Source organism: Pseudorasbora parva, chromosome 18, assembly GCF_024679245.1.
Source record: "Pseudorasbora parva isolate DD20220531a chromosome 18, ASM2467924v1, whole genome shotgun sequence".
NCBI lineage: Eukaryota > Metazoa > Chordata > Actinopteri > Cypriniformes > Gobionidae > Pseudorasbora > Pseudorasbora parva.
Window position 1 is genome coordinate 23,458,281 of NC_090189.1, and position 25,151 is coordinate 23,483,431.

At 36.5% G+C, this 25,151-nt stretch overlaps 1 long non-coding RNA gene across 1 annotated transcript; it reads left to right on the forward strand.

Annotated features, from left to right (window-relative positions):
- The first annotated feature begins 14,692 nt into the window (after window positions 1–14,692).
- LOC137046578 (uncharacterized) lies at window positions 14,693–18,196 on the forward strand. Its single transcript, XR_010899008.1, has 4 exons — window positions 14,693–15,274; window positions 15,368–15,426; window positions 15,798–15,900; window positions 17,856–18,196. It is a non-coding gene; the product is annotated as an uncharacterized lncRNA (long non-coding RNA).
- The last annotated feature ends 6,955 nt before the right edge of the window (window positions 18,197–25,151 follow it).

Below are 25,151 nucleotides of genomic sequence, written 5' to 3' on the forward strand. Positions count from 1 at the left end.
GGAACACCACTGTCATGAAGAGGTGTACTAAGTGTGTAAAAATGTTTAGGTAGGTGGCATGTGTCAAATGTATATCTATGTTAAGGCCTGACCCAGCGGTTTCCCAGAAGAACATTTCCCAGAGCATCACAATCCCTCCACGTCTTGTCGTGCATCCTGGTTTCATCGCTTCCCCAAATAAACAGCGTACACGGCCATCCACGTGATGTTAAGAAAACGGGACTTCCACTGCTCCAAGGTCCAGTTCCAATGCTCGCGTGGCCACTGGCACTTTTGACAGTGGACAGCGGTCATCATAGGAACTCTGATTGGTCTGTGGTGTTGTGACAAAGTCCTTGCATAACCATCATTAAAATGTAAGACCTTCTGTTGACTTGGACTAGCCCAACACCCTGTCGCCGCTTTGTGGTTTGTCCTTCCTCGGACTGCTGACCGGGAGCAACCCACAAGCCTTACTGTGGCTACTCAGATACTCTGAATCAGTCACCCTGCCATACCAATTTGGCCCTTTTTAAAGTCGTTCAGATCTTTAATCCTGCCCATTTCTTCTGAATTCAACATGTTAACACATTAACTGTTTAATTATATACATGTTCATTGAAATATGTATATAATCATAGTTAATATTTAATTAATTATACAAATAATATTCAGTAAGACAAATAATATTTAAGAAATATTCAATTTGAAATGAAATATTATTTACTTTGATTTTTCCCATTACTAGTCTTCATAGGCTACAGTAATAGAAAAACATCTGACCAAAACAATTCTATGTGTGTGTGATTGTTTATTGTGAAAGAGAACTTGATTCTGGCTCATCTGTGCATGCTTGTAAATAAATAAAAGGCATTTTTCCTACCCCGATTATAATGACTTCTTATATGTCAAAATTATATTTCTCAGTTCATGACCCCTTTAAAAGTAGTTGTATATGAATAAGGGCGTGATCATATGATGCAATGCTAGCCAAAGAATGACAGCATTAAAAAAAAAAAAAAAAAACGAATTGCATGCGTCAACTTTGACAGCACTAATAAAAATATTAAATATTTTAATTAAAATGTAATATATATATATATATATATATATATATATATATATATATATATATATATATATATATATATATATATATATATATATATATATATATATATATATATATATATGAATATTATTTGATTTATTCATACTCAAGCAAACACTCCATCACTAAATAAAAAAATATCAACCTCTCATTGCTATCCTAGTGGTTGGTGTTTTTGTTTTTGTTTTGCTTTTTACACAGCCCTCACTTCCAGTCTTTATCACCTTTCCTATACCATCACCAGCTCTTAAGTCCATAGACTCCACACTGTAATAAAACCAAGTAATACCATGCCAATGACACCGTAGAGAAATTATATCTAATTGAAACACATATAACAGAGCATAAAATAGACAGCCATGGATGACAGCCCACATCTATGATCAGGATGTCCCACTGGGATCTATTTCTCGGTCTTGAACTATGCCTGTAAAGACAATGCACGGTTACTGCACACACAAGATATGCATGAGGAAGCACAAGGACATTCAACGTTATGGATTATTGCTACTCTACAGGGGCTGATGCCTTACACATGACCTTAGAACAATCAGGGAGGAATCAAAAGACAGCAATGGTTTAATGCATACATTAGATATGATCAAAGTGAAACACTCCACATCACAGTGCTGGGATAACAGAAGTGCAGCCACAAAACCCTGTTAAAGGTGCCCTAGAATGAAAAATTGAATTAACCATGGCATAGTTAAATAACAGTTGGACATCACATACAAACACCATTATTTCCTTCTTCATCTTGTTTGTGAAAAACACCACGGAAAAACAGGCGATTCTCGACATAATGACATCTGTGATGTAATCGCTGGGGATCATTAATATGTACGCCCCCAACATTTGTATACGGCAGCGCATGCGTCACGCGAGGATAGCGAAAATGGCAGATCATGGAAATAGATGTTATGTTCCAGGCTGCGCAGGGGACGTGGAGACTTTTCATAGCCTTCCCAATAAACAAAACAATAGGCATGTTTATCTATACAGGGAGTGTCATCATCTCAACATTCACAAATATACATTTCTGACATTCAAAAACCAAACAAAAACAAATCAGTGACCAATATATCCACCTTTCTTTGCAAGGACACTCAAAAGCCTGCCATCCATGGATTCTGTCAGTGTTTTGATCTGTTCACCATCAACATTGCGTGCAGCAGCAACCACAGCCTCCCAGACACTGTTCAGAGAGGTGTACTGTTTTCCCTCCTTGTAAATCGCACATTTGATGATGGACCACAGGTTCTCAATGGGGTTCAGATCAGGTGAACAAGGAGGCCATATCATTAGATTTTCTTCTTTTATACACTTTCTTGCCAGCCACGCTGTGGAGTACTTGGACGCGTTTGATGGAGCATTGTCCTGCATGAAAATCATGTTTTTCTTGAAGGATGCAGACTTCTTCCTGTACCACTGCTTGAAGAAGGTGTCTTCCAGAAACTGGCAGTAGGACTGGGAGTTGAGCTTGACTCCATCCTCAACCCAATCCAGCCACGGGCCCATCCACCTGGCCCATCAAGACTCACTCTCATTTCATCAGTCCATAAAACCTTAGAAAAATCAGTCTTGAGATATTTCTTGGCCCAGTCTTGACGTTTCAGCTTGTGTGTCTTGTTCAGTGGTGGTCAAATTTCTGCCTTTCTTACCTTGGCCATGTCTCTGAGTATTGCACACCTTGTGCTTTTGGGCACTCCAGTGATGTTGCAGCTCTGAAATATGGCCAAACTGGTGGCAAGTGGCATCTTGGCAGCTGCACGCTTGACTTTTCTCAGTTCACGGGCAGTTATTTTGCGCCTTGGTTTTTCCACACGCTTCTTGCGACCCTGTTGACTATTTTGAATGAAACGCTTGATTGTTCAATGATCACGCTTCAGAAGCTTGGCTATTTTAAGACTGCTGCATCCCTCTGCAATATATCTCACTATTTTTGACTTTTCTGAGCCTGTCAAGTCCTTCTTTTGACCCATTTTGCCAAAGGAAAGGAAGTTGCCTAATAATTATGCACACCTGATATAGGGTGTTGTCATTAGACCACACCCCTTCTCATTACAGAGATGCACATCACCTAATACGCTTAATTGGTAGTAGGCTTTCCAGCCTATACAGCTTGGAGTAAGACAACATGCATAACGAGGATGATGTGGTCAAAATACTCATTTGCCTAATAATTCTGCACTCCCTGTATGTGTTCTATCTGTGTTGTCTAGTTCCAACGCAAGATTCTCAGTAACAATAGGAAATTCCAAGTAGTATACATCGGTATGACAAATGTCAAAGTTAACATTATTTCCTGCCAGTGTTGTCGTACAAATCTACAAAATACAACCGTAGATACATATGGCAATCTACTTTGTCGGATAGAATTATAATTTAGCCTATAGGTTATTTTCATCAACAACACACAACTCAGGAGTTTAGTTGCTTACAGATCGCTCACTCGATCATTCGAGCTAAGGTCATCACCACTTAAGTTGAAACGGTAGTAATTTGACACGGCATTGTCAATTTGTTTAAAAAAAAAAAAACCTGTAGGCTACTGTATTGTACAAACAATATATTTGTGCACTAACGTCACCCAGTTTGCTGTTGAGTTTGTGATTCAAATTGAAAAAGCTATCATTGTAAAATCAAACGGTGACACATTAAAGTGATTCAAATGTTTTTAAAATGCTGAAAACAAAGTTGTGACTGCTGACGATATGAGTTAACGTGTCAAGTTAATGTTATATGCTAGTTCACATGGCTAAAGTTATAGTACTGACTTTACGTTTTGCAGGTCTTACTGAAAATCAAGTCTAAACTTACCACTCAAAAGCATTCATTTCCAATCTCAAAAATTTTTGTTGTTCCTCAAAATCTTTAATTCGTCAGAATAAGGATCAAACATAAGGTTGGATGCATAATCTCTCTATGATTGACAGTATAGGATGTGTTTCTGTCATTAAAAGGAGCCGCAGTGAAACAGCCAATCAGAGCCAAACTACATTAATATTCATGGATCTTCCAAATAAGGCAAAAACATAGCATTACATCAATTTCTGGGGTATTAAATGGACCTGTAAAACCGTATCTGGACAATTATAACCCTTAAATAAGCCAAATACCCTCTATGTATATATCAGAGAACAATTTAAAATATTGTTTCAACTCATTCTAAGGCAGCTTTAAAGAAAAGCATGTCATATCAAATATGTCAAATGCATGATATAAATGTTATACAAGAGCTTAATCTACACACACACACACACACACACACACACATATATATATATATATATATATATATATATATATATATATATATATATATATATATATATATATATTATCACTATAAAGATCTTTTTGTCGAATGGAAAGATTTCATGGATGGATGCTATAGGATTATCAGTGTTATTTCTCTTTGAGATTTTGTTTAATATCAAGTGTTACAAAAAAATATATTATTACAGGAGATGCAAATAAAGTGTCACGCCAGATATATTACTTTCCTGTGCTAAAATACGCAGAACAACTTATCAGAAATTACACATGGCTTCTTTTTTGAACCCACAACAGCTTTCCCACAGCCTTATCAAATATGAGATCAATGTTGAATGAAGAATCAATTCGTTTTAAAAGAAAAAAAGTTGCAAATTATGAGTCAATATAGTTCCTTTGCAGGAAGGAGAACCTGCTGGACGAGACCCCTGAAAGCTTCAACAGCGGTTTCTCACACTTCTGATTATCTGACAACTTTTATGACAAGGCAAGTATTCATCTAGAAAGAAACGTTTTGGAAGAATTTGCAATTACTATTCGGGTTTTGTGTCTGTTGTCAAATTTTAAATTCTGAACTCGCCACTATTTTGTTGTTTTTGCAAGCACCATGCAACCAAAGCAGAAATGGTGACGGGGAGCTGTGGTGAATGTTTTGATGATTTAAGCAGTACGGCGATGTTTCGAGCATTTTTCCCTTGAGAGAGATAACAGAAAGTGAAATGAGCAGCCTCTTAGGCACAACACAAACCTGACCGTGTGACATTTCACACTTTTGCGGCTGTCATTGGGTGTAAAGGGAACAGAGTACGAAAACTTCAGAGCTGCTCAATATACTAAATGTATAATGAGAGATAGTGAGAGCAGCATTTAGCAGAGTAGGAACATTTTAGGCAACAATTTCACTTATTTTGCTGATAAACTATATTGCATTAAGTGACATATATACACCACCTTAGTCAGCAAGTGGCTATACCGGGATTAAGCAGGGTGTTCAAGCATGCTAACAAAATCAGATCTCATCACTTTGGCAAAATATTATTAATATTTAAAGGCCAGGATATATTATACACCTCGTTTTGGTTTATAATTAGTCTTTTGTTGTTGTTGTTGTTGTTGTTGTTGCAGTCAGTCTTATTCTTTCAGACTCAATATTTCTTTCCATTTATGAATATAAGATGACATATTTCAGTGGTTGCCGTAGGCTAAAGACAGTTGTTTTCATATTCTTTCTAATACTCTGAATAGTTTGTTTAGTGTATAGTGTATAGAGTATAGGCCTATTGCTTTAAAGAAGTTCCCAGTATATAGACACAATATGTAATTTTTGCCGCTAGATGTTTCTTATACAAGACAAAGGTGTAGCTTGACGAAGCCTGTTTCTGTAGTATGAAGCAGGGTGGGGATATAAGGCACTGGAGCGATTCCTATGAGACACGCATGACACACTGCTCGACAGCAGTGGAGCTTTTATTATGCGGCTTCCGCTTCTTCCAGTCATGCCTATGTGTGGTAACACAACGCTGTTTTATAATGTGTTCACTCTGCGCTTGTGCAACAAGACACTTATTACACACTGCAGTGAGCTAGATCGATATTCGGCATGCTAAAACATGGTACTCTAAATAAAATAAAAAAAACAGGATTTAACAATAAGAATGTGTGGAGCTAAAAATTATTAGTTTTCTGTCGATTAATGTATCCAAACAGTTGCTCACCTGTCTAATAAAACACATAAGCAACAAGCTTTGGTGTTTCCTTTTTTATTTTATTTCTACAAAGTAAATGGTAATGCAGAGAGTAGGCCTATGATAGGCGACACATGGACGATCCGTGTCAAATTGCTTATTTCTCTGGATTTAAACATTTTTGGAAACATTTGGGATAATGTAATTGTGTAGCCTAAATGTAAATGTAATGTAATGTAATGTAAATGTAGATGTAAATGTAATAACATTGGGTTAGATTTTATTTTAAGGTTTCATTGTAACAGTGTAGGCTAATTATTTAGGCTAAGTACTGAGTAATATTAATTAACTACATGCTTACTTACTATATAGGGTTAGGGTAGAATTATGGTTTGGTTTGGTTTAGAGTTAAATGTAATTATGCATAATTTACTGGTATTACTATGGTAAGTAATGAAATTCTCACCCCTGTCCAGTTGGTGGCAAGTAGGCCTACCCTCTTGCTGCACTGAAAAAAGGTTTTCAAGCAGTACTTCATCCAATTAATAATTTATCTTTCAATTCAATTCACTATTATTTGTTTTATTTTTCAAGTAAATTTTTTTTAGTTCAAAACTTTGCTAAACCTAAATACTTTTCATTAAGAGTTCAACTAAGAAATATTTGTTTTGACGAATGTAAAGTTTTAAGGTTACACTCAGGCCCGCGCATGCGCATTAAACACAGATCTCGACCAGTCATCCGGCCGCGCTGTTCAAATCTACGATCGCAGAGCACTTCACTTTCCTGCAGACCTTCAACAGAGAAAACCAAGTTTCATCGTGGATAAACTCTGGTAAGTTAAACAACCATTTATTATGTGATGCTGTATTTAGTAGTTTGTTAATTGTATGCCAGATATTATGTAGCAGCTCTAACGTTACTGACTTTTCTCTTAGTTAAATTGTTAACTTGGTGTCAGGTAACGTCGTTCCTCAGTTTACATTAACTATAGTTAACGTAATTTACCATGTCGACGTTAATCATTGCCTGACCGATTGCTAAAGGGAACATAAGTAAGAAAATCATCAAATTTTACCATGGTAAACGTGAACGTTTAAGCGTTGAATTGAATATATCTTATGACAGCGCCATTTTTCACTTTGTTGAACGACTCTCCAGTCACTCATTAATATTTTTTAAGCTTCGTAAAATACTTTGGAATGATTATAAAAATAAATTTAACGTTGTCTGTTCATGTAGACATTTTGTACGGCGCTTGCCTACATAACGTTAACGTTAGTAATGGCGCTGGAGACCAGACCACATGTCTGATGGCGATCAATTTCGAATAATTCGCGATCTTGCTCCTTACTCTACTTTAAGGTGAGACAGAGTATTAAATATTCCTTGCACTTTTTTTACTGAAACTAAATATATTTTAATGTTACAGCTGATAGAACACTGGTGTGAAAATGGCGTAATTATATTTACACAAAATACATATACATAACGTTATATACATATACATATATTACACACACACACACACACACACACACACAAGGGTATAAATACTTCGGACATGTAAATATGTCATTCACTTGTCAGGGTAAAATATGTGCTTGTCTGGAAAAAAATATTTTTTTTGTGTTCTGAAGCAATCAGCTTGGACATATTTAAATCTGCATATTTGTGATATTTCCACCTTTTTATAAAGGGCATTTTACCTAATCTTATTAAATAAGATTTTTCTATGTTTAAATTTATAATTAAAATATAAAAACTAGAATAAGACACTATAGGGTTGTTACAAATCAAATTACATTTTTATTATTATTATCCACTATCAATTGCCACTTAAAATAAATTCAGAATCATTCTTATATTTTGGTGATTCCCTAGTTATTTTTTGTTATTGACCTATTTATCAGCTTGTCCGGTCCGGCAAGTTAAATTCTTTCACTTGCCCTTAAAGAAATCCAGTTGCCCCAGACAAGCATTTATGTTAAGCCCTGAACACACACACACAATGAATGGGTCGACTGAACCAGTTATATACATCTTTACTATCTTTGCAGGATACTGACACTGCTACAAAGAGGGAGATTGTACTTAAATGTCTCGTCCTTAACATGGGAGAAGCAGTGGAGGACCTCATCAAAGATTTCCTGGTAAGGCAAGGTTACTTTAGAAATGTAAAAATGCTAGCTAAGGCTGTCCACTTTAAAGTTAGCTGTCAGACTGTTCAGATGTATGTCTGAAAACAGTCGGAATGCTAATTTCTTATAGAAAATATAGAAAAGTCCCATGTGCTGGTAAATTTTTGTGACTGTTAAAGGGGTGGTTGATGTATGATTTTACTTTTTTATTTTTATTTAGTTGTGTAATGTTGCTGTTTGAGCATAAACCAAATCTGCAATGTTTGTTTTAAGATAGTGTTTATTAAAGGGATAGGTCATCAAAAATTAAAATTTGGTGTTTATCTGCTTACCCCCAGGGCATCAGAGATATTGGTGACTTTGTTTCTTCAGTAGAACATAAATTACATTTTTTTTTTTTTTAACTCCAACTGTTTCAGTGTGTCATTCGTTTAATGCATGTTAATGGGGTGTGATTCTATGAGAGTAAAAAATAAAAACATGTAACAATAATAAACATTATATTATTTTCCAGGTTTCGGAGAAGGAAGGGGCTGAACAAATTCTCCAACAGGAAACCATGGCCATCTTCGTCATCAGAGATGCACAAGCTGTACCCAAAGACATTGGCATCATACTCGAGGGACAAGAGGTTCTGAGCAAGTTGGCATCAGTCGCAAATGCTGTTTCCATTCTCCTGGGCCTCCTTTATTCTCTCAATCTAGAGTATCCCAAAAGTTTGAAACTGACATTTGAATATATCCAGAAAGTCATCATGGAGCTAGACCCAAAAGGCATGTCCAACAAAGTGAGGAGGCTCTATGACCAGCTCTACAATTGTGCTTAATGAGGGGCTCCCAGTTTAAACCTGCAAGTTGCAGTACTACGTTCTGCAGCATTCTAAAAGCTGCTTGTTTACGAGACGGGACTTTTTAATTCCTGACTTTAACAATATTTGTTTTTACAGTTGGATAACATTTGTAGCCTAAAATACAATGAGAATTGAGATAGTGAGATGCTTTATACAGCTTGCATTTCCCTAATTCACTGCATTGTTCTCAATTTAAGGCTGTTTTCTTAGGGCAATGTTTGCCTACAAATCTGACCCTTAAATACTTTTGTGGATGTGAAAGTAAAAGTTAATAAATATAGATGCCTTAAATTATTGATGTGTTTTTGATTCATTTTAATAAGAATAACGGGAAAAAATGTTTGATTAAAACTATATTTTTATTTGTTTAAATTTATTTTTATTTGTTTAAATATATTCTATTAACTCAAATGAGAAATACTTGTTTAATTAAATCTATATCTATTTGATTGGATAAAGCAAATAATTTCTAATACATATTTCTTAAATGAGAAAACAACTGTTTAATTAAATCTATATATTTTTGTTTAGATCAAAAATCTAATTTAAATTAATTAACTTTCTTCAACAAGAAAATTATACTTTGTGCCAAATTATATAAATTAGCTTTTAAAGACATAGAAAATATTGTTTAGGGCAAGTAATTTATTTTTCATTGGCTCAAGATATAAAATATAGATGTGAACCATTACCCTAAAATTTTTTAATTGGTTGAATGAAAATCTTTTTTCAGTGTGCTGACTATCAATCAAGTTATTGGTCAACAATGGCTTTTACATGACATTGTTAAGGATCTCGGTAAGTTGGACTGTATCTTTCGACACATTTTCTGATGTTCATTCATGTTTATTTCGTTGCTTAATGTAGTAAAGAGAAAGCGATTAACTTTGCTTGAACTGAGGCACTGATCTCTCACGCGACTTTAAAGAGCGCCAAAATGCTATTTATTGTTTGATTTTTGTGATAAAATGGGCAGAATTTGAAAGCTGAGACTAAATTAAAAAAGCACAAAGCTTGTTGCGATTTATTGGACAAACATTAATGATGAAACGAAACCTGAAAAGTCACCCACGGTCTCTGTTCGACATTTCTTTTCATAAATAAAAAAGTTATATTAATGGCTTATCATTAAAAAATGAACATTAAAATAAAATAATAATTCCTTATATAGGCTACTTCAATTACTGTTTTTGGAGTATAAAGTTTAATGCCTAAAGGAACTATTCACCACAAATAGTGACTTCAAAATGAAACACTAGTATGCTACAATATAGGTTTTTTTTTATGTTGTTTGTTTTTTGCAGTCCAATCCAAAGAAAAATAGTTTCCTGAGCTATTATCCATTCAAACGTTTACAAGCCATCGGGTTATCTACAGTCAGCCAGATGATATTTTGTCCTAATCAAATGCAAACAAAATAATCTATACACAGAAGCATGAATAAATATTTTTTTAAGAAATTAGAGAGCTCAGATATAGACCTTCTTGTGCATAATTTTATGAGTACAGTCTCACCCACAAGCATGCAGATGACAAATTAAATGCAACATTCTGATTGTTCCTCCTCCTTTATTCATATCTCACTGGGAGCATACTGTTCGGGAAGCAAGATCAAAATGGCTACACTTAATCTATGCCTCTGAAAATATTTCTGAGAAGCCTTTTCCACAGCTTTCAGTATGACTCAGTTATTTCACCGCAGTCCATTTATACCATCAAAGTTGATCCTCTCAAAGCACGGTGGGAAAGAAAAAGTCGGTGTGCAGGTTTGTAGCAGGAATACTGCCTGTAAGGTGCTCATATGTGCAAACACGTGTGTAGCGTGTCAATGCCAAAAAGGACTTATCAATTTTTGGTTGTTATTCAAGCTGAAGAAGAAACAGCATTTTCATCCCACTGAAATTGCTCACAGAGTAATTGGCAAGTTCAACGACTGTCCTTTTGGAGTACAATATGTAATTGCTGCTGACCTCCTCATCATTGATCTGTAATAATGTTGATGAAAAACCCTTTGTAAACCTTAAGATTTTGGATTATTAGAGTTAACCCAGCCATGAAATTGCAATAAAAAAGAAGAATGGTATATTGTGTACTCTGTACTGAAATTGTTGCTTACAAACTTTAATGACTCATCCAAATATTGTCTAAACAAAATGGCTTCTACTTTGCAGACGCTCAGTAAATCTGTGAGAAATAGTCTTCTGTGCACCAACAGAGCCATTTATTTTCATTACCTTAATCACCAAATCAATACAGTTGCCAAATGGCCCACATTCATCTCAGCGGATAATAATATATGGTCGTACACGCAAATACAGAGCATTGCAAAAGGCACAACCAGATTAACAGCACATAATGGAAAAGGATTTGAAATAGGTATACAAGGAGGGAGGGGCTAAACAAACATTTCTTTGTTGACAGAACTGTGAAGAGGCATCACTATCATGTTTGTATATTAATCACAGTACCAAGTTAGTATGCTAAAAAGGAGACATGCTGGTGCCTAAAATGATCATGGAAATGCTATTACTAAGTAGGAGGATATGGTCTAATCCCCAAATGAAAATAAACTGAATTAAGGTGTCCCAAATAAAGAGAACAGTCTAAAGAGAATTGCTTTTAAAAAGTGCACTGTGGATGTTAGTTTGGGTAAAAATGAACAAAATATATGTTGTTGCTCAATTTGGTGTACCTACAATAATGATCTTTTTTTAACCAATCAATACGGTTTGGACAATGGAATTCAAGTGAAACTCCTTGTAGTAAAGAAAAAGTATCACACACAACAAGCACAATACAAAACACTGAGTAAAGGTAGAACACAAAACATACAAACTCAACAGAGTTTTGAGCCTCAAGAAAATAGAAAATAAATAGCAAATATGTTGCACAATCCTATTGTCACGCATCGTGCAAAACTCACGACGATGACAATGAAATAGAAACAGGAACTTTGATAACAAAAACCTCAGGAAACTCTCAAAACTCTACATTGACGACAACAGACAAACATTGAGGGAGAACTGAACACTAAATACACAGGAAAAAGTGATAATTAACAAGACACGTGATTGAAATAACTAATTAGCAACACGGAGAAAGCTAGGTCACAGGGACTGAATTTAAAACACAATGAAAATAACAGACAGAGCATTTAACACCCATGTGTATGTCAAAGTATAATGTATTGCACAGTCCCATACTGCACAGACATATCCAAACAGGTTCATTGTCAGGCGGAACTGACGGAGCCGAATCATCGGGACTGCAGATAAGCGACACTCGAGGATAGCAATAATGACAGCTCTCATGGACACACGTCATGTTCCTGTGCAGAGGACGTGAGGACTTTTCTACCCTTCCCACAGATAAAAAATGTCAACAGTCATGGTTGATGTTAATAATCGGATACCACAACAATTTAATTCAAGATCGTTCGTTTGTTCTGCCAATTTCAAGCAAGCTTCGCTCAGCGTCTTAAACTGAAGAAAGTGGCAATTACAACTGTATTCCTGCAAGCAGTAAGTAGCAATTTATCCACTTATTGACTGCTTAAACAATTTCTGATTAAATTGAAAATTTCTTAGAGAGATCGTATTGTCTAGATAACGCAAGATGCTAGTACAGTAACAATAGGAAACTCCAAGTACCATACAAAACTAAATAGTGTGTCTAATGACAGGGTAATATTAGTTTGTATTACAAAATACAACCGTAGATACGCTGCTTGCAGATCGTTCACTCGATCCTTCTAGCAAACATCACCTTTTCCACCATATAAGTTCAAACTAGTCATTTGACAAAGCTATTTATTTTGTTTAAATATATATATATATATATATATATATATATATATATATATATATATATATATAATGATCTGAAAACACCAATAAACAAGTAAGCTGCATTTCAGCAATCTCCATTTGAGATGTTCTGCTTAAAGTATCATTCAGTCTGTCTGTGTTCTGTCAGGGCGGTCAGGACTCTTGAGCCGCTTCGCTGAACAACTGAACTGCTGTGAGCTGCTGAAATAAGCCAATCAGAGCAGAGCTCAACATTAAAGGGGGGGTGAAATGCTGTTTCATGCAAACTGAGTTTTTTACACTGTTAAAGACTTGGATTCCCATCCTGAACATAGACAAAGTTTCAAAAACTAATGTTGGACGTTTGATGGAGTATTTCTGTGTTAAAAATACTCCTTCCGGTTTCTCACAAGTTTCTGAGAGTTTTTTTTGAGTATGGCTCGACTTGACGTTAATAGAGCGGAAGGTCCTTGTATGGGCCGTATGGGCTCTTCTCCCGGTAGGGTGCGCGCGCGCGACTAGAGCGAGAGAGGAAATGCACGCCCATAAACACTCAGGTGCAGATCCACTCGATCCAGGCGCCGCGCTCCACTTTATTCCTATGGTGACTTCAACGCTTCAGCACAGCATTCCGGGAAGGCAGCGCTGCATTTGAACCGATTTGAACGTAGAAATGACGGGAAGCTTCACAAAATTGATTTAGTCGCGACGCAAAAGTGGATCTCCACCGTTCACTGCTGTCAGGACTTCACCAAATCATACCAAAGAAGTGTGTTTTTGACGGAGCGGTCCCAGCGATAAAGGTTCGGTCCTGCTTTGGAAGCAGTCGTGAGTAAAACTGCTTCAAATGTCTATGCTGTTGGCTATCGTCGCGTGAGTAAACATCAGTAAACGACACGATCGCGTGCTTCGTCATTCAAATGCGCTAACGGTTACTCTATTGTTGTTCTATGTACACTAGTCTGACGTCCAAAACCGTTTTGCTTGCTACTGCTAAGGTTTAGTCGCATACAATAGTCCATAAACCAAATCATGTCCTCATAAACTGCGAGTAAAGACACACAAATGTTGACAGGCCACTAAATACAGTACATACCACAGAGACGGATGTCCTGCTGTTGCTGTTACTCCTGTTCAATTTATTTCAGCCTCCGAATGATTCTGGATCATTATCTGTGATAGCCATGAGTTTCTCCACGCTTGAGGACGTCACCGCTTTGCGCGCTTGTCATTCTTTAGCTCCGTCCACACGATACGCCTCCAGGCGCTCGTTTTTTTCTGGAAAGACTCGGTACAGCCCATATTTCTTTTATAAATATAATAAAACTAAAGACTTTTCGGAGATATGAAGGATGCAATACTACTCTATAGGTACTCAAGATTGACATGAGATTGACTGAAACTGAGTGTTTCACCCCCCGTTTAATATTAATGACTCTTCTAAATAAGGCAAAAACAGAGCATTACATCCTAGGGACAATTTATAGGGTTGTAAATGGACCTGTAAAACTGTATCTGGGCAATTTTTGCCCTTAAATAAGCCACAGACCCTCTATGTAGATATCAGAGAACAATTTATATTGTTTATATTGTAACAATGAATATTGTTTCAACTCATTCTTGGGGCACCTTTCAACTTACGCCACAAAATATATATTTTTTTTCTTCCTTGACATTAGATTAAATCTTAATTAGTACACTTTTAACAACTAATATTTTTATAACTAATACGTTTATCTTGATCTTTATGTCTTTGTGCAGTCTATAGAAAAAGAAAATGAACCAAATTGGTGCACAGCAAAATCTCCAGTGTCAAAATCTTGGTGTTAAGGACTCTTAGAGTAAAGAGTTAATTTTCTGGTGTTGAATTAACACTGCTAGTGTAAACTGCACTCTCTGGCTGGTGAACATATTCAGAGTTAAATATCAATAACACTGACAGAGAGTATAGTCACATCCGGGACATTTCGGCAGCGGAACAAGCTCGAATTTTTTCTCACAGACGCCATTTTCTTAGCCTCGCGATGCGTAACATCAAGGAGGGGAAACGCTGATATTGCGTGTTTCATCCTATGGTTCCATCTCATTTACGTATCCATTTTATAGCATTATATTGTTTTATAACTAGTTATGTGCTGTGCACGGTTAAACAGCTCTCATAGAGGCATTTTCGTTGACGTGATTCGGACGGAGCAGACCAGGCGGGTGCTTTTTCACAGGGAAACGCCGTAAGTAAGTGTTTTAGCTCATTTACAATATGTATTTTATAAAATGTTTATTTAACGCGATATTTAAATGCTCTGCACGCTTAAACGAAACAACCTTTCTCACATGCGGCATTTTCTTTGACTCGTGAGTGGTGACATGGAACTGACGACGAGGAGGCGGGTGCACGCCGCTTGCACGTTATGAGGGAAACGACGAAAGTAAGTGTTTAGCCTAATTTGCAACATGTTTTTTTAATGACGTCGTTTAACGATATCTAACGCTTTTAAAACGCACCTAAACCTTTCTTACAGACTAGGCTTGTGACGCAGTTGAGACACGGAGTGTGCTTTTAACAGAGAAAACACCTAAAGTAAGTGTTCTACACATATTATAATCTGTATAATTGCTGTATAATTATGTATTTATGTCTTGGAAAAACACATTCAGTAGCTACTGCTGCTTAAAAGGCAGTGGCCTCACTGGTGAAGCAGCATCAAACGGGGGTTTCTAACATGCTTTCTCTTCCCCGTTATAGTTCATTCACCGAACTGTAATCTTATTGCACTACTTAATCTTTGTGTATGATTTTTATTGGGTAGAATTCCAGATTCAAAGACTCATATTACTAACAAAGGAAAGCTATTTTTTTGCGAAATCAAGTGACAAAGTTTTAGGCAGGATTGTTTTATGAACTTCTAAAAATGTTGACCTAATTTGCTTTTGACCTGTCTCTGTCTTAAGAAGCATCATGTTCATCAGCTGCATCAACATTGATTTTTGACCACCCCCCTGGACTGAAACCAAGGCTGACAGATGACCATGCTTTCTGTTCTGCAGCAAAAAGGTATGTTTAAGGTATAGAAAACTGTAGTGCTTTTCTTGGCAGATTATTGGTAAATATCTTTAAGCACATATATTGATCAATAATATTTATTTACAATAAAGGACAACTAAGGCAAAAAGTGCATTCATCCATCATAAAAGTGCATCCGTCCATGGATGCTGCACTTTTATGATGATAGATGCACTTTTATAATGGATGGCTGCCCTTATGATGATAGATGCACTTTTATGATGATAGATGCACTTTTATGAAGATAGATGCACTTTTATGAAGATAGATGCACTTTTATGATGATAGATGCACTTTTATGATGGATAGGATGCACTTTTATGAAGATAGATGCACTTTTATGATGGATAGATGCACTTTTATAATGGATAGATGCACTTTTATAATGGATAGATGCACTAGAGTCTGTGTTTAAAACTAATGAAACATGTATACTTTAAGACTGTTTAAAGTATTTCTTCATCCTCAAACTATATTTTGCTCATTGCCAGCACACCTATATGACTGAAAAACAGAAGAACAACTCCACAAACTGCAGACCAATACCCTTGAAAGTGTCACTATTATTGGAGGACCAATACTTTTAGAATGGGTAAGTCATTCTTTCAGACTATATATTTATGCAAAATGTAGGCTAATTATCACTAACTTTTGGTTAACGTTTGAATATGCCTTCATGTTTAAATGTATTGTTTTTGCTGTTTGTGTTTTTAGGAGAATTTCTATGATGCATCAAGTAAAGGGTACCTGGCTTGGTGTTTGAAGACTGTACAGACTAGAACCTGTCTGGAGATGGTAAGATTTAACATATAACATGAGAGCATCATGGCCACAAACATCACATTTGTTGGTATTTGGCTTATAGAATTGAGTCAAACTAATTGTTTTCATGATTTGACAGGTATATATTTTCTGTTTGATTTTAGACTCAACAGATTGGGAAATCACCTGCCCCCAACATCACAAAGTCAGGAAGAAGGGAACAAAAATCATTCCAGCAGATGTCTAGTAAGTGAGATTTCTTAAGGGTTAGTTCACCCAAAAATGAAAATTCTGTCATCATTTACTCACCCTTATGTCGTTGGACACCCGTAAGACCTCCATTCATCTTCAGACACAGATGAAGATATTAGTGTTGAAATCCGATGGCTTAGAAAGGCCTTCATTGACACCAATGTCATTTCCTCTCTCAAGACCCATAAAGGCACTAAAGATGTCTTTACAGAGCCCATCTCACTACAGTGGCTCTACAATAATTTTCTGAGGTGACGAGAATAGTTTTTGTGCGTAAAAAAATAAAAACAAATACCGGCATGTCAGATTTCAAAACACCGCTTCATTAAGCCTCGGCGCATTTTGAATCATAGACAGTCCATGCAACTACCACTTTCAAGCCACAGAAATATAAAAAGGTACATCATTAAGTACTCCATGCAACTCCAGTGGTTTAACATACATTTTCATTAAGCTATGCAAATGCCGTGTTTGCAAAAAAAAAAAATTATATATTTTATAAATGGAGTTGAGATTTTTTGAGCAAATAAAGCACTTGCTTCATAAAAATGAGGTTAAACCCATGGAGTCACATAGATCACTTATGATTTCCTTTGTAACTTTCTAGGCTTTGGAAGTGGAGGCTGAATAGGCTGTAAATGAAAGGACAGAAATTTCTTAGATATTATTAAAAATATCTTCATTAAGTGTTCTGAAGATGAAAAAAAGTCTTACGGGTTAAGAACAACATGAGGGTGAGTAATTTAATAACAGAAGTAACATGGATGAAGTAAGCCTTTAATGTACTTGGAAATCAGTCAATTCTAACCAAAATAGTTTATTGTTTGAGTCACCAAAGTCCAAGATGATTGAACTTTTTGCACCATAAACTTACTGTATTTATAAAATACAACTAGTATTAATTGTAATTGGTCTGGTATTGTGTTGTTTAGGGAACCAGGATTCCAGAGAGTTGGATCTACACAGCTTTTCCTGCTCTGCATATGAAACCACAACTGAACTGCACTGTTAGCAACTGGACACAACTGATCCACAGATATCCTGCGACTGTTTTTTCATCTGCTGAATGTTGTGTTGACTCAAGTACTGCTGTTCTGTTGCAAAGTTGAAGGTACTGAACCAACTTCACTGACACAGGACATATATTCACTGACATGCAGGACTTGGAAGTATTACACACTTATAAGCAGCTTTAATAGCTTATGAAAGAAATGCATATATTATGCCTTCATCATTTATTTTAAAAGTTAACCTTCTGTGATGTAAATGGACTTGCTCGTAAATAAAGAACTAGTTTAAAACAACTTTTTGCATTCTTTATTTTTTACTTTACAATGAACAGCGTGTGTGTGTGTGTATATGTATGTATGCATGCATGTATGTGTGTGTGTGTATATATATATATATATATATATATATATATATATATATATATATATATATATATATATATATATATATATATATATATATATATATATATGTATTAGTTGAGTAGATTGATTTCCATTTTTCTGAAGTGTTAGGTCAACACCAGAACAGTGTAGAATTTTAACTCTGCCAGTGTTTTCTACAAAGCTGCACTTAACTCTGTAACAGTGTTGTTGTTATCTGCATTGGTGTTAATATTTTACTCTATTAGAGTTTATTGTAACACTGAGTTGGGTGTTGTGAGAGGCAACACTTTTAAAAGTGTTGAATTAACACTTTGCGGGTGGTTCCCATATATACACTTTTAAAGTGTTGAAATTAACTCTATTGGTGTTGATTTCCGGATTTCAAATTTACTGTGTGCTTGCAACACGGAGCTGTTAGACTTTATGCTCAGAGCCCCCACTCAACTAAAACAGCAGCTACGGGGGGCATAAACGTAAAGGGTGTCTTTGTGCCTCTTAACAGACACAAAATGCAAATTAAATGTCTGTCCAACATTAACAGGGCCCTTCCATAACAACGAGATGCGTTTAGCCACTTAGCCATTGTTTAAATTCACCTAAATAGTGTTTTTAGACGGCTAGCTGTAGTCTCTCGCTGAACCATAATTAAAAATGAGTAGATGATTCGAGTAGACTACAGTGCAGACATTTATTTAATTTGAGTTTACTCAGGTATACTAACTGCTCTAAAGAAAACGTGAAGCCAATGTATAGTTAAAATTGTTGCTGTTTTTATTAAGTTAATCTAGTGTTATTATTGCTTGTGCTCTGCCATGAACCATGACTCCACAGCAAACAGAACCCAACCAAACCGTGGCATATATTATTAATAGGGATGCACCAATACCACTTTTTCCAGAACAAGTCAGATACCGATGCTTTAGGTATCTTGGGTAGACAAACCAAAATAATATGAATCAAATTAGTTAGCTTTGCAAATAGACATTTCTTTAGTTATTTAGCGACCATCCCATAACAGGGAAGTTCATTCTAGTCTTCTTCCCTAGAGGACAATAGCCCACTCTCCGATGCAGCGATCGACACCTAGTCCTCGGCCGGAGCCCCGAATGACACGCTGGGTACGGCATAAGTGGGACCCGGTCGATGGCACACACTGGCTGGAGGAGTGGGTGGGAGGTCCGTGGGGACTGTGGACCGGCCTTGTGCTGTGCAGAGAAATCAGGCTGGGTAACAGCAGAGGGGATTTTGCCCTTCACGAGGAAAAGGAGAGTCGTGATCGCAGCGTCGCCATTGTCATGTTCTCGCAATGAGGACATGAACCATTCACGAACGCCGTCTCTGCCCAGACATGTAAGTTGCTATTGCTATTTTGGCTGTTAGTGAAGGCCAGGAAATGACCACATCCAGAAACACATGGGTGGAAAGGCATCTTTAAAAAGATGCTCACTGCCCATGCTTGTTCTTTTAGGGAAATCAGCTCTTTTACGTTTGAAGCGCCGGGGGTGGGGGGGGGGGGGATCACTGCACTTAACTGTGCACTTAGTAACTGGTGAAACCCAGCTGAATTCACTACAGACTCTTCCAGCTAGAGAGATATTCTCTTCATAAGGTTCTTTTAGCTATGGTGAATGGAAGAGCCTCCGCCTCCGAAGTAAAAATCTAATGAGCGGATGCATGCTGCCATCTTATATACCGGTATGTATGAGGGCATGGCTTGGCATGCAAATTCCACTCGGCAAAACAAATAGTAATACCAATTTATGCATATAGACAAATTCCCTTTAAGAAAATATTTTTACATTTGAGTTGCTGCAGTCCTGGAGCTACAGACTTCTGCAAAGGCAAAGCATATAGCTCTCCTCAGAAGTGCATCATAGCCCATCTGCAGGCATAAGGGAACATCTTTATCCAGAGTGTGCTCTGTCTGTAGCCATAGCTGCAGGGCAAAAATGGTTACCAATAGTACCCCAAAAAACTCAGCAAGTATTGTCTTTATCAGAACATTACTCAAAATTATAGTGAGAAAGAGAGAGTGACAGAGAGTGAAATGCAGATGGAAAAGGGTAATTTCTTTAATATAACATGTAATAAACCCCCTGTGATTCAATCACTATATAAACAGATTATGTGAACTCCATATATTACCATGTTCCAGTTTAGTACCAAGTTAATTCCCCTGCCCTCACCCCCACAACAGGATTACTGAGCAACTCCCCCTGGATGGCTTATCATTTTTTCTCCATCAAGTCAGTTTCCTAGTCTAAACCAGAAGAATAAATGCTCACGTATGGAAGTTCTCCAGCATTCATTTTCTTAAAGGAAATATATAACTGACTATAGGACTTAGAGTCAAAATTATTAGTTTTTGTCTAGAATTACCTTTTCATTCAGTATGTTTACAGACAGTTTATGCTTCCAATGAAACATTAGGTGCTCTTTGGATCATTCACAGATAATGTTAGACATCACTTGCAGTGTTTATACAGTAACAAATAAAATAAAATAGATAGGCTATTCTAAAATTCATGCACTTTTAAATTGATAATATAATTTGTAATACACTTTTATATTAAAGGAGCAGAAAATGAAAATAGAAGCATTTTGACCACTGGTGTCAGACTTTTGGACGCCATTGCATGTAAACATGCATAACACAAACAGCTGCATCTATATTAAAGGACAGCAAATTATATATGGTCAGTCACGGAGGAGGAGATGGACCATGGCACCAGTGAGCCTGTTGGCTTTCTGAAATATATCACTAAATTGGCCTCCCTCTTTCCAAATTACAATAAAATGTCCTTCCAATTGCTCGTAATCTGGAGGTCAGGCTCCGGTGGTTCTGGTAATTGGGTACATGCGATTTAGGGAAAAGTGAGTCTAAGCAATGCTGAACCCCAATTCATCTGCTTCTGTTTACAACGGCCCAACAGGGAAGTACCAGAAAACCACAGCATTCAAACGATAGCATGCCATGTAAAGACTGTCTATCACTCATTGCCAGAGGTGTAAAGAGCCATACTTGAGTAAAAGTACAGATTCCTTACAGCGAAAATGACTCCATTACAAGTCACCAATTCCAATACAACTTAAGTAAAAGTATCTGTAGGTAAGAGTATCTGATTTTAACACTACTTAAGTATTTTACTCATACTATAGACTCAACAATGCACTAGTCCTCGACACCCAAAAGACACACCAGGGAAAATAAAAAACAGCCGATTTGTAAGATGAGAAATCATGTTTATTTTCTTAAATCAAGGTCAACACAACAGCCTATTAAACATATGCAACCTCTCTCAAGTCTCAGTTAAGCTAAAGTGGACAAAAAGTTATGAGTAAACCAATATCCTTCAAAAAGATCTCGTCAATATATAGCGGATAAATTAAATAATGTTAAGTTAAATGAAATAGTCAAAGCCTTCTTACACTGGATGTGCTGGTTTCAGCCTCATCACCGGCTGCAGTCATGTCCTCATCTCATAAATCAAACACTTGTTCTGATCCATCAACTACCTGCTAATATACTCACATTTACATAAAGTAGCTTTGTGGTCATGTTTGGGTGATTAAAAGCGAAACGCACAGGATTCAGTACCTTAAGTGCTGTGTAATGTGTAATTGCATTACTCAACACAAATGTAAAAAGTACATTTACTTGTTTAAAAATGTAGGCGAGTAGAGATAAGTTGCTAGTATATTTGATACTCACATGTCATTTGATACAACTACGCCAAAAAGACACTTAAGTACAGTAAATAGATACATTTACTCAAATATTTTACACCACTGCTCATAGCCTTGTTTTCATCTGCGTTAAATTCAATATGGTGTGTAACCTAACTAATGCAGACATATTGTACATTTGTCATTTTGCCATTATCATGTTATCCTGTCCCATGGCCTCTATATGATGCACACTTCAGTATCTCGCCAGAAGTGGTAGGTTATCATGTTACTTTTTGTCTACTGTTTTATAAACGCTGTGATTTCATACATATGTAGGCTATGCATATTTGGATGCATATACGCGTGTGAAGTGCCTTGACACCCTGCAATCTTTTCCCTTCCTAAGCGGCATGTCTCAGATTTTCTCAAAGACGAGTGTGTGAACGGCACCTGCAACCACGCGCAGTTGACTGATGTAGCCTACAGCTGCTTTATCATACACCTGTCAACATGTTTCACAATATAATATGAGGTCTATATTTCACACACCCACACTTCTTCCTGTAATTTTTCAAAAGAATTGCCTTCTTTGTGATATTATAGTTCATTGTGGAAGTCAGATGAAAAATATGGAGCAGTAGGTGGCAGGAAGTTCACAACTGACACTTTGGGATGATAGATTTTTTTAGCAGGGGGTTAAAAATCTGTTTTAGCAGTCACAGTTTCCGTTCTTTCTCTTTGTCTTCTCTCGGAGGACCCTGATGCTATAACCAGTGATTATGCATATCGCACAAAAACGCAGCTGAAAGGTATTGAGCGATGGCTGTTATGTTTCTTCATCACTGTCCCTGTAGGGCCTCCTAGAGAGCTGTGACGCTGAGTCATTTTGATTTGATAATAACAGCCATAGATTCTTTACGAAGTGGGCGTCTTTATTGTGAGTCATACATTTGTGCTTTTGCATGCTTTTGTTTTATCGTTCTTTAAAAAGGGTGGCCTTTTCCTGCCATATTTCAAGTCAGCAAAGCTTATGAATAGGATTGAAAGGCACAGAAAGCAGCTTCCTGAAACAAAAGATTCCTGTATGACACTAATTTATGCCCTCATTATAACAGTCATGCAAGTTCATCTAACCCAGTGGTCAGGAACCTATATCTCGCGAGCCACACCTGGCTCTTTGACAAAAATCATCATCTCGCCTGGTCTCTTGCCCTTTACCAACAAATGATCGATAAAATAAATATTAGACACATCAACAGAGATCCGCTCTCTGAAGAGAAAAAAGAGGCCAATTACAATTCCCTTGTTGTACAGCCAACCGAAGTTAATGAAGAGTTTATGCTAATAATATTCAAGTTGTACCGGCTGCGCGTGTCCGCGAGTGTCCCCTGTCACGACAGCAAACAACTAACCACTTGTTTCTGGCTCTGTCCCAAATGGCACCCTAAACCCTCTAAACTTTCACAACGTAATGCCTCTTTGACTCACGGATAGAAGTCATTGGTGTAGCTTGTGAACTTGCAGGCTCAGCTGAAGTGCGCATTGAAGGTGCATAGTTCTAGCAAAGAGGGCGCTTTTGAGCACCTTTTTTAAGCTTAAATGACGAATGGGACATCCTATGGTGTTGTGGACTTAACGGACACGCGTACAAGGCAGCCATTTTAAGTACACAAGACCAAAAGTGCACATGAAGTGTGCCATTTGGGACTGGGCCTTAGTGGTAACAGCTCCTACACTGGGATTCAAGTTTACAGTAACTTAAAACCATTGTTAGAACAGCAGCGAAAATGTAAAAGTAGGCTATATAAACTTTAATATAGGCCTATCATTTTATTGTAACTGGGGCTTTGCTGTGCAATGAGACATTTCTAAACTTTTCCCCCACTGGTACTTTTGCCGCAGAGACCCTTAAATATGTTGTATTTTTATCATAAATGCAACACTATTTAGTTGACAAAAATAAATAATAAAAATAATAAATGATAATAAAATATATTTTTCATTTTTTTTTTAAATAAATGCTGCATATTTGTTTGTTTTTAGTTATGGACCTAATAATTACTCATGTTGAAATTGTATAAAAAATATATATATTTTATGTAATTTTTACTCTGGCTCTTTTGGAAAAAATGCATTAACCAAAAAATAAAAAATGGTTATTTGGTCAAAAAAGATTCCCGATCTCTGATCTAATACAATCTAACCAAACCAAACTAGGATTTATATAATGGCAATGTTTGTGTTGTTATTCCGTGATATAATGTAAACTTCAGGGAGATTTGAATAGGATATCATGGTGTCTCTCCTTCTCTCTCTTCCTCAGTCCCTGAGCATATTTGCTAACAGACCATGGCTCTCCTGGGGAAACAAAGGTAAAACTCTTGGGACCTTGTGTTTCTGATGTTGCCACACACTATCCCTGTGGGTATTTTCTTAGAACAGATGTCTCTGTGTTAGTGCATCAGGTAAAAGCAGTTTGAACAACCAAACGACCTTATAGCTGGCCATAAACAAAGTTCATTTCAGGCAAGTACAGCTCCTTTCTCTTTGAATTGGGAAACATCAAATTCTCCAAAGCTGTTCTCCAAGCTTACGGTTAAATCTAAAATTTGAAAACACAAATTAAATCTGACAACTGTTTCATAAATGTTGTTTCTAAATGCTCAAATCATGAAAAGAAAAAAAAGTATATATATATATATAAATAATAAAATATTAATACCCTATGTGAAGGTTCTTTATATACAAAGATGGTGCTATCATATTACTGTGAATAACAGAAAGTGCAGCGCACAGTTTGACGGAATGAAAAAAGAGCCAATCGCCAATTAGTAAAGTCATTGCGTGACTGCAGTCTCAGTGTTATGAGATACATGCTTAGGACTGTGAATACACATTGGCTGGTCCACCCTGAATATATATATATATATATATATATATATATATATATATATATATATATATATATATATATATATATATATATATATATATATATTCAGGGTGGACCAACCAATGTGTATATATATGTATATTCAGGGTGGACCAGCCAATGTGTATTCACAGTCCTAAGCATGTATCTCATAACACTGAGACTGCAGTCACGCAATGACTTTACTAATTGGCGATTGGCTCTTTTTTCATTCCGTCAAACTGTGCGCT